Source organism: Macaca thibetana, chromosome 3 (genome assembly GCF_024542745.1).
Source record: "Macaca thibetana thibetana isolate TM-01 chromosome 3, ASM2454274v1, whole genome shotgun sequence".
NCBI lineage: Eukaryota > Metazoa > Chordata > Mammalia > Primates > Cercopithecidae > Macaca > Macaca thibetana.
The window spans coordinates 10039688-10054955 of NC_065580.1; positions in this window are offsets into that span (position 1 = coordinate 10039688).

The following is a 15268-nucleotide window of genomic DNA, read 5'->3' on the forward strand; positions in this document are numbered from 1 at the left end:
TGGATAACCTGGTGATAAGGAGAGAAGAAAGGCTGGGCCCCGTCCCTGAGTGTTTACCTGTGATCCGTGCAGATGTTCCCAGTGGGGAAAGTACTTATGGACCATCACACCTTCTTCTCCAATTCCCTTTATATTTTTATTTATTTATTTATTTTTGAGACAGAGTCTCGCTCTGTCGCCCAGGCTGGAGTGCAGTGGCACGATCTCAGCTCACTGCATCCTCTGCCTCCCAGGTTTTTTTTTTTTTTTGAGACAGAGTCTTGCTCTGTCGCCCAGGCTGGAGTGCAGTGGCCGGATCTCAGCTCACTGCAAGCTCCGCCTCCCAGGTTTACGCCATTCTCCTGCCTCAGCCTCTCGAGTAGCTGGGACTACAGGCGCCCGCCACCTCGCCCGGCTAGTTTTTTTGTATTTTTTTAGTAGAGACGGGGTTTCACCGTGTTAGCCAGGATGGTCTCGATCTCCTGACCTCATGATCCGCCCGTCTCGGCCTCCCAAAGTGCTGGGATTACAGGCTTGAACCACCGCGCCCGGCCAACCTCCCAGGTTTAAGTGAATCTCTCGCCTCAGTTTCCCGAGTAGCTGGGATTACAGGTGCACACCACCTTGCCCGACTAGATTTTTGAATTTTTAGTAGAGATGGGGTTTCACCGTGTTAGCCAGGCTCAGGTGATCTTCCCGCCTCAGCCTCCCAAAGTGCTGGGATTACAGACATGAGCCACTGTGGCCGGCCCAATTCCCTTTTTAAATTTAGATGTTTATGGACTTGGTCTCATTCTACCTGAAAATATTTTTAAGGGTGGGAGGTGGAAGCAGAAAGGGATTTACAGAAAAGATACATTTGGTCATTTATTTTCTGGCCTACTTAAGATGTGGTTTTGAAGACAGCAGGAGGCCTATGATCTGTTGGCTCTCTAGATGGCTTCCAGCCCTGTGACTCTATGATCTAATAGAATTTATAGCATTATATATTCCAGTAGTGACTTGCAAAGATTGCTTTGAAGGGATTACAGATGGTTCTGTAAGTATATACTTTTAGAAGAACATAATGCAATTTGCTTTTTAGCCCAAAGCCCTAAAAATAATTAGGTAGGAGTTCAGACAAGTGTTAAAAGACAGTTGTTTCTGGTGAATCCAAATGGCTTTAAAAAAAATCAATTTCACTTCTCATCAGAGGAGGGCTTGCATTTTAGATTTCTCATGGTTTGTTGAATAGCGACGCCCAACGAGCACACTAGCATTTAAAAAAAGTAAGCAATGAGAAAAATTAGTGCGATATTCCAAGCTTAAATTAAGTATAATAGAGTGAGGAGAAAGAATTTCAGAATGCTGGAGTGAGTAATGTAACTGAGACCTAAGCACTCGCCTTTAGGGATTCTTACTTGGTCTGATTGTGACTTTAACATATGTCTTCCATCTGTCTCTGTCTGTTGCCCCTCATGCCTTGAAATAATTCTGGCCCATCTGGTTTCCTTTCATGGGATCCGAGGGAGACTGTGTCAGTGAAGTGCGGGTCAGAGTTCAGTTTTGGCTGCACACGGAGAGGTGGAGATCACTCAAGGAGGAAGAAAAGGAACGAAGGACATGCCAGCAGTGAGGGTCCGGCTGCCAAGGGCTCTCGGGGGTGGGCCCCTGAAGATATTTGGCAGGCGAGAGGGAAGCATTCAGGAGCTTTATTTTCCATAACTTTTTATAATAAAAAGAGCAAAACGTTGACTGGGCACGGTGGCTCATGCCTGTAATCCCAACATTTTGGGAGGCTGAGGCGAGTGGATCACGAGGTCAGGAGATGGAGACCATCCTGGCTAACACGGTGAAACCCCGTCTCTACTAAATATACAAAAAAATTAGCCGGGTGTGGTGGCCGGGGCCTATAGTCCCAGCTACTTGGGAGGCTGAGGCAGGAGAATGGCGTGAACCTGGGAGGCGGAGCTTGCAGTGAGCTGAGATCGTGCCACTGCACTCCAGCCTGGGCGACAGTGCGAGACTCCATCTCAAAAAAAAAAAAAAAAAAAAAAGAGCAAAACATTAACATAGAAAAACGAGAAAAAACAGAATAGTATAAAGAGGGAGATAAACATCCCTTGTAATCTCATCTCTCATTTTGGGTTTTTCTGTTTTTTGCTTAGGGAGATGTGAAAGTGACACTCTTAGAATAGTAACTTGTTAGATGGTTGTAGGTGTTATGGGGCGGGGGAAATTCAGCAAGGAGGCAGACTGGGAGTGTGGCAGGGCCCAGGGTGAAGTGGGTGATCAGGGAAAAGCCCACAGACTGGGGATTTTTAAATCAAGAACTGAGCCTGACTGGCTACAGTGGCTCACGCCTATAATTCCAGCACTTCGGGAGGCTGAGGCGGGCAGACCACTTGAAGCCAGGAGTTCAAGACCAGCCTGGCCAACATGGCGAAACCCTGTCTCTACTAAAATTACAAAAGTTTGCTGGGCGTGGTGGCATACCCCTGTAATCCTAGCTACTTGGGAGGCTGAGGCATAAGAATCGCTTGAACACAGGAGGCAGATGTTGCAGTGAGCCAAGATTGCGTCACTGCACTCCAGCCTGGCCAACAAGAGCGAGACTCTGTCTCAAAAAAGAACTGAGGCTAGGCGCTGTGGCTCACGCCTGTAATTCCAGCACTTTGGGAGGCTGAGGCAGGGGGATCCCTTGAGCCCAGGAGTTCGAGATCAGCCTGGGCAACATAGGGAGACCCTGTCTCTACAAATAATAATAATAATAAAAAATTAGCCAGACATGGTGGTACTTGCCTGTGGTCCTGGCTACTTGGGAAGCTGAGGTGGGAGGATTGCTTGATCTGGGAACTCTAGGTTGCAGTGAGCCAAGATTGCACTACTGCACCCCAACCTGGGTGATAGAGTGAGACCCGGTATGAAAAAAAAAAAAAAAAAAAAAAAAAGTAAAGCAAGACTAATGGGGGTGAGGAAATGAGCCACTGCTTACCCGGAGGTGGGCATGTGCCCTTCTAAGGAGGAGGGCGTAATGGAGAGGAGGGAAGCCCTTGACTAGCTGCTTTAAGCTGTGGTCTGACTCGGAGAGGGGTGAAGGTGGAAGTGAGCAGAGAAATGGCATGTCCACAGAAACAGGGAGATCCGTTCATTTCCTGGCGCAAATTAGCACCACCTGAGTGGCTTAAGAAAACAGAAGTTTACTTTGGGGGGGCCGAGGTGGGTGGATCACCTGAGGTTGGGAGTTCGAGATCAGCCTGACCAACATGGAGAAACCTCGTCTCTAATAAAAATACAAAATTAGCTGAGCGTGATGGCACGCGCCTGTAGTCCCAGCTACTTGGGGTGCTGAGGCAGGAGAATCGCTTGAACTCAGGAGGCGGAGGTTACAGTGAGCTGAGATTGCACCATTGCACTCCAGCCTAGGCAACAAGAGCAAAACTCTGTCTCAAAAAAAACCCCGAAAAAACAAATAAAACAAAAACCAGAAGTTGAGTCTCTCTCAGTTCTGGAGGCTGGAAGTCTGAAATCAAGGTGTCAGCAGGGCGGCTTCCTTCTGGGTTCTTGCAGGCAGGACCTGTCCGGAGCCTCTCTCTCAGCTCCTGGCAGTGGCCCACAACCTTTACTGTCCCTTGGCTTGTGGACACATTGCGCCACTCTCTGCCCCCATCCTTGCATTGCCTCTCCTCTCTTATTACACTCCTTGTCATTGGATTTTGGGATCATCCTGAACCAGGGTGATCTCATTTTAAGATCCTGAATTGTATCTGTAAAGACCCTTTTCCCAGCTAAGGTCACATCCACAGGCTTTGAGCAGATACATCTTTTTGGGAGCTCCCCATTCAACCCATTTTAGAAGGCCACCAGGAGAAACCAGTTTCTGGAGGAAGGTGATATTTGGTGATTCTCCACAGTTTCACAGGGCCAGTGCCTTCTCATTCTCTTCAAAATCTATGAGTTAGTTTTGCTTCCCTCAGCAACACCATCCTGAAAATGACCTGGCCATAAAGAGCCAAGTTTATAACCTTGAACCTTTCCAAGACGTTTCCTCAAAAGTCACAGTTCTACAGGTGTGTTCCCATCTTGTGATCTGCCCTGATAAATGACTGATCCTGGAGGACAGGCATGGCCCTGTCACTGTTCTAAGATAGCCTTTACTTGAGTGAATTATCCCGGCCCGCGGGATAGTCAGAGCAGGCCCTGGAGGAGGGGGTGGGAATTTGGAGAACAAGAGACACGAGAAATGGAGACAAGACAGTGCTCTGATCAAGTCTCGTTTAATGGCGGTAATGCACTGCCTTATATATACTTGGAAGGCAAGGGGTTGGGCTAAGGCGGAAATGATCTCATTGCCGAGGGTGTGGCCAGGTTAGTTTCGGTTTCTCCGGTCGGACGTCATGTTGCGCTTGCGCTATTAAGTAACAATTTTCCCAGGGGCGGGAAAAGTGAGTGAAGAAGAAGCAGGAAGGGCGCCATCTTTAATGAGGTATTAGTACAGGGGGAAAAAAGGCAAAGATAGGGAGAAGGTAAATCTAGGGAGAAGGTGTGGGGTGGAAATGAAAATAGCTCAGGCGTTTAATCCTTAATTATTATTCGCTATGGCCGGGGCGTGCAGCTCCGGACAGTGAATGAAGGGATAAATGAATGGCCAATTTAAATCTGACCTCTGGCCAGTGTTGAAATTCAGTGATCTTCTGATACATAAAGTCAGTGGTTCTTATGCTTTTTTGTGGAGTCAAGGGTGTCCTTGGGAATATGATAGAAAATAAGGGATCACTCTTCCCATACAATTGTACTTATTCTCACCTGGGCATGGTGGCTCACAACTGTAATCCCAGCACTTTGGGAGGGAGGCCAAGGCGGGTGGATTACCTGAGTTTAGGAGTTCCAGACCAGCCTGGCCAACATGGTGAAACCCTATCTCTACTAAAAATACAAAAAAAAGTAGCCGGATGTGGTGGTGCATGTCTGTAATCCCAGCTACTCAGGAGGCTGGGTAGGAGAATCGCTTGAACTTGGGAGGTGGAGGTTGCAATGAGCTGAGATCACACCACTGCATTCCAGCCTGGGCAACAGACTGAGACTCCCTCTCAAAAAGAAAAAAAAGTACTTATATACAATTCCTAGGAATTCCCTGATAGTCAACCAGCCCATGAAAAGGTGGTCACAGAGCATCTGAAAGTCATGGCCACATTTTTCTTATGAGAACTAGATGGACCTGAAATCTTTACCCAGTAAAACTTCCCATCCTATTTCATCTCATGTGGCGTGGCAGAGAAGATTGGACCTGGAAGTTTTCTAGGGCCCAGTGTGCCAGAGGGCTTGGAGCAGAAAAGAGACTAAACAGAGGGCCTGGTCAGGAGATGGCAGATACAATGCAGAGGAGAGGCCACGAGGGCTCTGCCGCTGGCTCTAGGAAGGTCAGAGCCCACACTCCTTTCTGGAGCTTACTGGGTGATAAGCTGCCTACAGAGAGCAAAGGAAAGAGGACTTAAAAATGACTCCAGGCATGCAAGCCTCAGAGTCAGGCAAGACCCGCACGGTAACCTAAAGGAAGAAGGGAACTATTTTTATAAGTTCAATCTGTAGCTTGTTGAATCTTTATAAAGTCCATATTTAGTTTGCAGTCTTTAAATTCTAATCATGGAGCTTATAGAAATGATAGAAATGAGTAGCATTTATGAGCATTTTGGACATTCTTCTCATAGCAAAGATGGACTTTAATTGCTGTCAGCTTAAGGTTACTGCTTACCTTTTTTTTGATAGCCATTTTTATTTGTCATATGATCTGCATTATATTATATATAATTGTGTAATGAAAGTGTTCTAAAGTTAAATAAAATAGCTGTTAAATGGCACTGACAAACAGTTTCTATCGAACCCCCAACCTAAATCATAAAAGCTTACAACTCTTAAGAGCACTGTGTGAAGATAGTATATTGTGAAACATTTCAGATTGTACAGGATGTGTTTAAGAGGAAAAGGAAGCTATGGGCTTACAGAGGCTTAGGAATAGAAAGAATGATACTTATGTTTTAAAATTCTCTCTGTGTGCTTGTGTACATGTTTATATACAGAAATGCAAAGAAGGGAGGAGGCCCCACGGGGGAGGGGAGGGAACATTCCCTTTTCTCCTGTATGTTCCTATGTTATTTGAATCTTTAAAATGGAGTATATTCAGGAATTACTTGGGAATCAAAATTAAAGAAGGATGGAGGCAAATCATCAAGGCCAACACAGCTGGCACAAACAGCCTGATGTGGGATGGACACCCACACCTTCTGGAAAATGATATAGGTCAGTTCATCCTTTTAGGAACACCATAGACTTTGCTTTTTTGTTATCTTAAGTAAACTTTGTCTTCCTTTCTTCTCTTTTTTTTTTTTGAGATGGAGTCTTGCTCTGTCGCCCAGGCTAGAGGGCAGTGGCGCGATCTTGGCTCACTGCAACCTCTGCCTCCTGGGTTCAAGTGGTTCTCCCTGCGTCAGCCTCCAGTAGCTGGCATTACCAGCACCCACTATCACGCCTGGCTAATTTTTGTATATTTAATAGAGATGGGGTTTCACCATGTTGGCAAGGCTGGTCTTGAACTCCTGACCTCGGGTGATCCACCTGCCTCGCCTACCAAAGTGCTGGGATTACAGGCATGAGACACTGTGCCTGGCCTGTCTTTATTTCATCTGGCATTTTGAGGAGTAAAATCAGTGCTGCCTTCAAAGCTTCTTTGCAAGGCCATAGCTGGGTGGTGCCAGGCCGTGCCAGAGTAGTGCTGGCTGAGCCCGCTGGGCTTTCCCACAGGCAGCATGGTGTGTGCTGTGTACTTCCATTTGCTGCTGTTCTCAGAGTGTGGGAACGCGTGCAGAGAGAGATACTAACCACCCAATGACACGGCGAACGAGCACCCTGCTCTTCCTCAGCTTTTTTGGTAACATAATTGAGTAGACCCACATAGAACCTGGGTTTGATGGGTTTTTCCTGCCCCAGTTGTCTCATCAGCCCTCCCTACGGTTCCGTGATGCCTGGCCTCCTGCTCATTTGATGCAGTGGGAGAAGTCTCAGAGAGGTGACGGGGGACACATCTCGTGTCACCTGTTTTCTATAGGTGCATTTGTCACCTAGCGCTGCCTAACAAAGTACCACAAACTGGATGGCTTCCAGCAACAGAAATGTGTTGTCTCACAGTTTTGGAGGCCAGAAGTCCGAAATCAAGGTGTCAGCAGAGTCATGTTCCTGGTGCTCCTTCGTGTTCCTTGGCCAGCAGCTGCAGCACTTAGATCTCTGCCCCCCGTGTCACGTGGCCTGCTCCCTGTATTGGCCTCACACAGCCACTTTCCTCTTCCAATAAGGACATCCATCACATTAGATTTGGGGCACGTCATCCTGTGGCATGATCCCATCTTAACTCTTTACATCTGCCAAGACCCTGTTTCTAAACAGGCCACATTCGTAGGTCCTGGGCATTAGGACTTCAACATATCTTCCTGGGGGGACACAGTTCAACCCATAACAACAGGCCACGGGTGGAACTCGAGTTTTCATCTTTCCTTCCCAACAAACCAAAAGCATGTGATTCACTTTCTCTCCTTACTCCATTTAAAAAATATCATAGGTAGCCCTTGGTAAATAACAGTATTAGGTGTGCCAGAAGCTTTCTGAGAAGGGATGATCTAGTGGGAGGACCTGTTACCCTGCTGGGGAGCAATCCTGGATAGTTATAGGGGAGAGAGATGTCCCTGCGGATTTACCACGGGGTGACGTCCCGGCAGGAAGTGGTGGTACCACCCTACTGGCTGCTGTTAAAACAACTTGCTATTCTTCATCTGCAGATTTTGCCAGCCCATGAAATTACAGTAGACATGGCTGATGTCATTCAAAATTCCACAGGCCTGAAACCTCATAAATTTAGTGACTCTGTGTGTGTGTGTGTGTGTACATGTGTGAGTGTTTATATGTGCTGTGTGTGGGCAGAGTGTATGCATGTGAGGCCGAGATTTAGGTGTGCTGATGACATCAGTTGACTGTCTTTTTCAGTACTGAAATCAAACCAAAGTTTCTACAGATGTCCCTTGCTAAGGGACACCTTGTGACCTAAGGCCTGGACATTTGAAGATTTAGCTAATTCTGGCTAGGGGTTTTATGGAAGTGGTTTAAGTGAGTTTCTTCTTTTAGGGAATAGTAGAACTAGGACTTCTTGTGTCACAGGCCTCTAACGTGCCCACTGGACACAGGCTTTTTGGCTGTAAACTCTGAGTGCAGAAAGACACAAAAAGCTAGATAAATCACTGCCATCAGGAGCTTGGAGGGAGGAGGAAGAGGCTTCCAGAGAGAGGAGGGAAGGAGAAGAGACAGGAGAGAGACAGATTGAGGGAGAGACCTATACCAACCTGAACTGGGAAACACACGGACCAGGGGTCCCCAGGGATCTGACATCAAAAGTAGAGTTTCAGTGAATTAAAAAGATTGTCGTTTTAACAAAGGCCCGGGATACGATTAGAGATAGCGTAAAAGCTGTTTCAGGAAAAGTTCAGAACTAATAGAAAAGATTCAGTTATGTGTTGTAAAGTTAATATAAATTATTTACTCAAAAAGTGTATCACTTTTTAGGCACTTCCAGTAGCCTAAAACATATCTGCACACATAAAGATGTGTTTTCCATCAGACGGTACGTAGCGGTGGCGTCTCTAATTACCTGGCAAGGAAAATGAGTGAAAATCACGGAATCCTTGGAGATGCCTCCCGGTGACAGCCATGATGGTGTTTGTCGGGTCAGATTCACCAGATGACTTAGGAGAAAAGTGTATTTTTGTTTATTTATTTTTAACTTTTAATTTTTTCAAAGTGCATTCAGACTTTAATTGCTTTTTAATTGTGAGAGGAAAGAAATGTATTTTTAGAAGTGAGGCTACTGCACTCATAGGAAGGCTTGGATATTAGACTCTCTAGTCTCAGGAAACTAATCAACTGTTTTCTGTCTCTTTACCTGATAAACTGATAAGACAAAAGTAAGTTTTAGAAGTGGAATTAAAGGAGAACTCATTAAGAAATTGCTTGAGAGTTACAGCTAGACACACATAGAGGTCTAAAGCTGAAGTAGAATTTAACGGAATCCCAAAGCTCCAGGAACGACACTATATACATTGGGACTAGGACGTGAAACAGACACAGGGTTTCAGGATGGATTTAGACAGGTTTCATTTTGCAGTGATGACATGAGGGCATTTTCAGAGTCAGCTTTAGTAAGGAGATAAGCCCTTTACAGATGAAGAGAAACTTTTAAAATATGACCAATATTATTATCATTAATATACTAATTCAATAATGAAAATTTTTTGAGTACTTGCTAAATGCTGTACAAGGCTAAGCATGCATTTTCAGTACGTGTGATTTCTAGATGCTTGCTTTTTAAATAATAATTTTCTTTCATTCAAAGATAAAGCTTTTTTTTTTTCAGAAATCCTATCTGATTTTATAATAGAAGGATTTATTTAGCAGAAATTCATATTAAGGAAACTAAAATATTCTAATCTGTCAGGTGAGATATGTCTATATTGAGAAGATATTAATATGCACCAAAGCAGCAAGAATGCTTGCTTGAAATCCAATAATTTTTTGATACCCAGTACGTGAGCTTAAGTCACCAAATTTTTTTTTTTTTTAATTTTAAGTATATTCTTTCTTAAGGAAACTACCTCCTAAGAAATCTTTGCAAGGCAGAGACTCTATGTTAATCGTTTTTGTATCACCCATGGCACCCAGCTCAGAGCTTAGAATGTAAAACATGCTCAAAAAATATTCTTTGAAGGAATGTTTGATTTGGGAATCCAAACCTGACAGTGTCATTTATTTACCTGTAGTCATCAATGCTTGCTTTTTTAAAGTGGCAATTTTTTTCCTGCCCTCAGTGATAATTAATGCTCAGCTCAGACGGCAGGGTTTGAATGAAGAAATCTGAACAATAGCTAGACAAGACAAAGCCTGTGAATCTTATGCAGGCTTCTCTGTCTATTAATGTGGTTTAGAATGATATGTTAGGAGCACTGTATACCAGAAGAATATTGATTGCATTTCAGATAATGCAATTTACAGTTAATAAGATGGTTAGGCTGGTCCAGGGAAATATTTGTTTTCTTCAACAATGTTAGGCAGAAAACATACATTTTAATAAATCCTACATGAGAACAATCCTTCTGGGTGAACTTCAAGGAAACAAACAGACTACCATATGGCTACACATCGGTGGATTTTCACATTTCTAAAATCTGGATAAATGTGTTATCAGTAATACTTTGCTTTACAAATAGATTTGTTTGAATTATTCTTCCTTTAGTACCAGAAACCTTTGCGGACATCTTGTATGTAACGTTTAATATCTAAGGATGATAATTCTAGGACAGAATATATAATGTGATCACGTTTGTTTTAAACACACACACACACACACACACACACATGAAAAACTCTGGAAGACTAGACCCCAGGTTTCAGCCCTCCCTACGGTCCCATGATGCCTGCCCTGCTGCTCATTTGATGCTGTGGGAAAAGTCTCAGAGAGGTGATGGGGGGACACATCTCATGTCACCTGTTTTCTATAGGTGCATTTGTCACCTAGCGCTGCCTAACAAAGTACCACAAACTGGATGGCTTCCAGCAACAGAAATGTGTTGTCACCATAGGGGTTATGGTGAGGAACAGGGAAGAGTGAGATTATGGGGTATTTTTACTTTTAGAGTTAAATATTTCTGTGACATTTGAATTTTTATAATAAGTATATATTGTTTTAGAAATCAGAAAAAGATATATTAATTTGCGGGGCTGACACTGATGATGTTGACAATCAAAATAGTATTGCAAAGAGCTTGAAAGTAATCTAGCTGCAGAATCATCTACCAAAACTGATTCCTGCCTGCATGTACAAGGTGGATGCTGCAGCATTGCTCAGAGTGGCCACAGATCTGCCACTCCTTAAAAGTCCATCATCAGAGGGAGAGAAAGAGGAAGTATGAAGGCGTGTCTGTCTGCATAGACTAGGAAAATCTTGCAGAGAATGAGAACTTAATAACTCTAAAGTCACTGGGGGCTGTTCTTTTTCAATTTGTTACTATGTGCTTGGTCCACATGTTAAAAAAATTGGGCAGCTGGGGGCGGTGGCTCATGCCTATAATCCTAGTGCTTTGGGAGGCCGAGGCGGGCAGATCACGAGGTCAGGAGTTTGAGACCAGCCTGGCCAACATGGTGAAACCCCATCTCTACTAAAAATGCAAAAAGTTAGCTGGGCATGGTGGCAGGCACCTGTAATCCCAGCTACTCGGCAGGCTGAGGCAGGAGAATCACTTGAACCTGGGAGGTGGAGGTTGCAATGAGCCAAGACTGCGTCACTGCACTCCAGCCTGGGCAACAGAGCAAGACTCTGTCTCAAAAAAAAACAAAAACAAAACAAAACAAAAAAAACGGGTGCGGTGGCTCACGCCTATAATCCCAGCACTTTGGGAGACCAAGGCGGGCAGATCACAAGGTCAAGAGTTCGAGACCAGCATGGCCATCATGGTGAAACCCTGTCTCTACTAAAAATACAAAAATTAGCTGGGTGTGGTGGTGCGTGCCTGTAATCCCAGCTACTTTGGAGACTGAGGCAGAAGAATCACTTGAACCTGGGAGGTGAAGGTTGCTGTGAGGCGAGATCCCACCACTGCACTCCAGCCTGGGTGACAGGGCAAGACTCCATCTCAAAAAATAAAAATAAAAATTGAGACGGAGTCTTGCTCTGTCACCCAGACTAGAGTGCAGTGGCGCAATCTTGGCTCATTGCAACCTCTGCCTCCTGGGTTCAAGCAATTCTCCTGCCTCAGCCTTCCAAGGAGCTGGGATTATAGCTGCCTGCCACCACGCTGGCTAATTTTTGTGTTTTTATTTCTGTATTTTTATTTATTTATTTATTCTTTTGAGATGGAGTCTCGCTCTGTCACCCAGGCTGGAGTGCAATGGCATGATCTCGGCTCACTGCAATCTCTGCCTCCCCAGTTAAAGTGATTCTCCTGCCTTAGCCTCCCAAGTAGCTGGGACTATAGGCATGTACCACCACGCTTGGCTAATTTTTGTATTTTTAGTAGAGATGGGGTTTTACCATGTTGGCCAGGCTGGTCTCGATCTCCTGACCTCAGGTTATTCGCCGGCCTCCGCCTCCCAAAGTGCTGGGATTACAGGCATAAAGTACCATGCCTGGCCGGGCTGTGCTTTTTTGATTTGGTACCATGTGCTTGGTTCACATATTTAAAAAAATTGTTAAAATATATATATTTTTTAAAAAGATTATATTTAGGTTCACAAGCCACAAGATAGGAAAAGAATCTGCTGGGATATCTTCTGTCTCCTCTCAGCGGCCTTCTTACACATCGATGTTGTATTCTTCCTCCCTCAGGGCTTCTTCATCCATCCATGGTGAAAGACCAGTTTTGTTTTGCTTTTTATTTCTCCAATGGCTTACAGACTGATACTTTAATACAATCAATAAAAATGAATTACTGGTAAAATGAAATTAAAAAACAACAGAAACATACAAAATTCAAGGTCCAATTTAAAAATTATTAGATGGAGCAGACATACCATTCATCTGTCAAATTGTTTTTAAACAGTGGTTAGTGTTTCTCAACCAGAAAGAGGCAGGAAGGGCTCTTGATTTTGCCCCTCCACCTTCGAGAACATTTGACAATAGCAGAGACATTTTTGCTTGTCCCCCCTGGGGAGGGGGATGCTACTAGCATCTCATGGGCAGAAGCCAGAGACGCCCAGAAGCATCCGACAGTGCAAAGGATGGCTCCCACAACAAAGAATTATTGGGCCGCAAAATCAGTAGTGCCAAGGTTGAAAAATCCTGCCTTAAAAGTTTCTACATTGCTAATCTCAGTTTTTTGTATTTATCTCTTGGCAGAATGGTAACATTTTTGGACTGTGGTCCATAGACCACATTTTGAGACGACTGCCCTTACATACTTGAACTTTGACCCAGTAAGGTTGCCAGACAAAACACAACTGGATTCTCTAATCCTTTAACTTTGTGAGGCTTCTGAATAAACAAAATAAGAATGAGCACAAGGGAATGGAGCTCACTGATGTAATCAAATGAAACATAAATTATTCTCTGCAGCCTGAAAGACTGGGACTTAAAGCCTAGCTTTGTCACTTCTTAGCTGTGTGAGCTGGGGAAAGCCATTTAAAATTTTTTTTTAAATTTGATTTTTGTTTTTTGAGACAAAGTCTTGCTCTGTCACCCAGGCTGGAGTGTAGTGGCATGATCTTGGCTCACTGCAACCTCCAACTCCCTGGTTCAAGTGATTCTCCTGCCTCAGCCTCCCAAGTAGCTGAGACTACAGGTGTGTGCCACCACACTGGGCTAATTTTTGTATTTTTAGTAGAGACGGGGTTTTACCAGGATGGCCAGACTGGTCTCGAACTCTTGACCTCAGGTGATCCACCCACCTCAGCCTCCCAAAGTACTGGGATTATAGGCGTGAGCCACTGCACCTGGCCTGGTTTTTAATTAAAAAAAATTTTTTTTGGTAGAGATGGTAGCCGGGAGGTCTCAGTATGTTGCCCAGGCAGATCTTGAACTCCTGACCTTAAATGATCCTCCCGCCTCAGCCTCCCAAAGTGCTGGGATTACAGGCGTGAGTCATTGAGCAAGGCTGGGAAAGCTATTTAATATCTTCAGACTGTCATTTTCCCCTCTGTGGAATGGGGATAATGCCCTCTTCATATGGCTGTGTGAGGGTTAAGTGTGATTTTTGGTATGGAGAGTGCTTAACCCACAGAGCCACCTGATAGTTGACCTTCTCCGTCAAAAGTCACGGAGAGCCCCAGAGCGTTCTTCTCAGTCTTTTTATTTCTGTAGTGGAGCCTGAGGCAACACCCCTTACATTTCCTCCTCCTTCTCCGAAAAGTGGGGCTCACCAGGAACTTTGAACTGCCAGGTACCTGAGTGAAGGGCAGGTCCTAACTCTCCAGAGAAGATTCCAGGAAGCTGCTTTGTAAAGTGGAAAGTGTGATGCAAATGTTAGGATTCACTTCGCTGGTTTCACTGATATTGACTGGGCCCCTAATAAATGCCCTTAATATAAAGCTCAGTGGCAGGCTGGGCACGGTGGCTCATGCCTGTAATTCCAGCACTCGGAGGCTGAGGTGGGCGGATCACCTGAGGTCAGGAGTTCGAGACCAGCCTGGCCAACATGGTGAAATCCCATCTCTACTAAAAATACAAAAATTAGCGGGGCGTGGTGACAGGCGCCTGTAGTCTCAGCTACTCGGGAGGCTGAGGCAGGAGAATTGCTTGAACCCGGGGGGCGGAGGTTGTAATGAACCAAGATTATGCCACTGCACTCCAGCCTGGATGACAGTGCGAGACTCCATCTCGAAAAAAAAAAAAAGAAAGAAAAGCAGCACTAGGGTCCCATTTGTTCACTCCTGTTAAATAATAATGATCAAGGAGGAAGGGAAAAGACGATTCACAAAGGAGCTTCTGGTCCGAGTTATCAGGTAGCCACAGTGCAGTCAGCTCAGGCATTGGCAGGAACTACTGGGGGGATGTCACCCAACAAATTCCGCCTTCACCTTAAAAAGTAACTGTCCAGGCCGGGCACGGTGGCTCACGCCTGTAATCCCAGCATTTTGGGAGGCTGAGACGGGCGGGTCACGAGGTCAGGAGATCGAGACCATCCTGGCTAACACGGTGAAACCTCGTATCTACTAAAAAATACAAAAAATTAGCCGGGCATGGTGGCGGGTGCCTGTAGTCCCAGCTACACAGGAGGCTGAGGCAGGAGAATGGCGTGAACCCCGCGGGCGGAGCTTGCAGTGAGCCGAGATCGCGCCACTGCACTCCAGCCTGGGTGACAGAGCGAGACTCCCTCTCAAAAAAAAAAAACAAAAAAAAAAACAAAACAAACAAACAAACAAACAAAAACAGTAACTGTCCTGCTGGTTCTTGCCCTCCGGTCCAGACCCGGAGCAGCAGGCCCATGCACCTGGCACCTGACCTTGCTGCAGGGAACCACAGCAGCGTGTTCCTGTTCTAGGAACTGGAAGAGGGGTGAAGGGTGGCTGTGGGCCCAGCTGGAATGCTGGCCTTGGTGGAGGAGGTGCGAAAATTCCTGGGCAGAGCCAGGGGCAGACCCTCCCATCAGCGGGGAAAGGCCCTTGGCAGGTGGCACCAGAGGGGGCCACGTGATAATGTGCCCAAACAGGGGCCCAATAAAATCTTTGCTTCCCTAGCTCTTTCTTGAGAATACTTCCCTCTGTGTCATAATTGGAATGTGTGAGT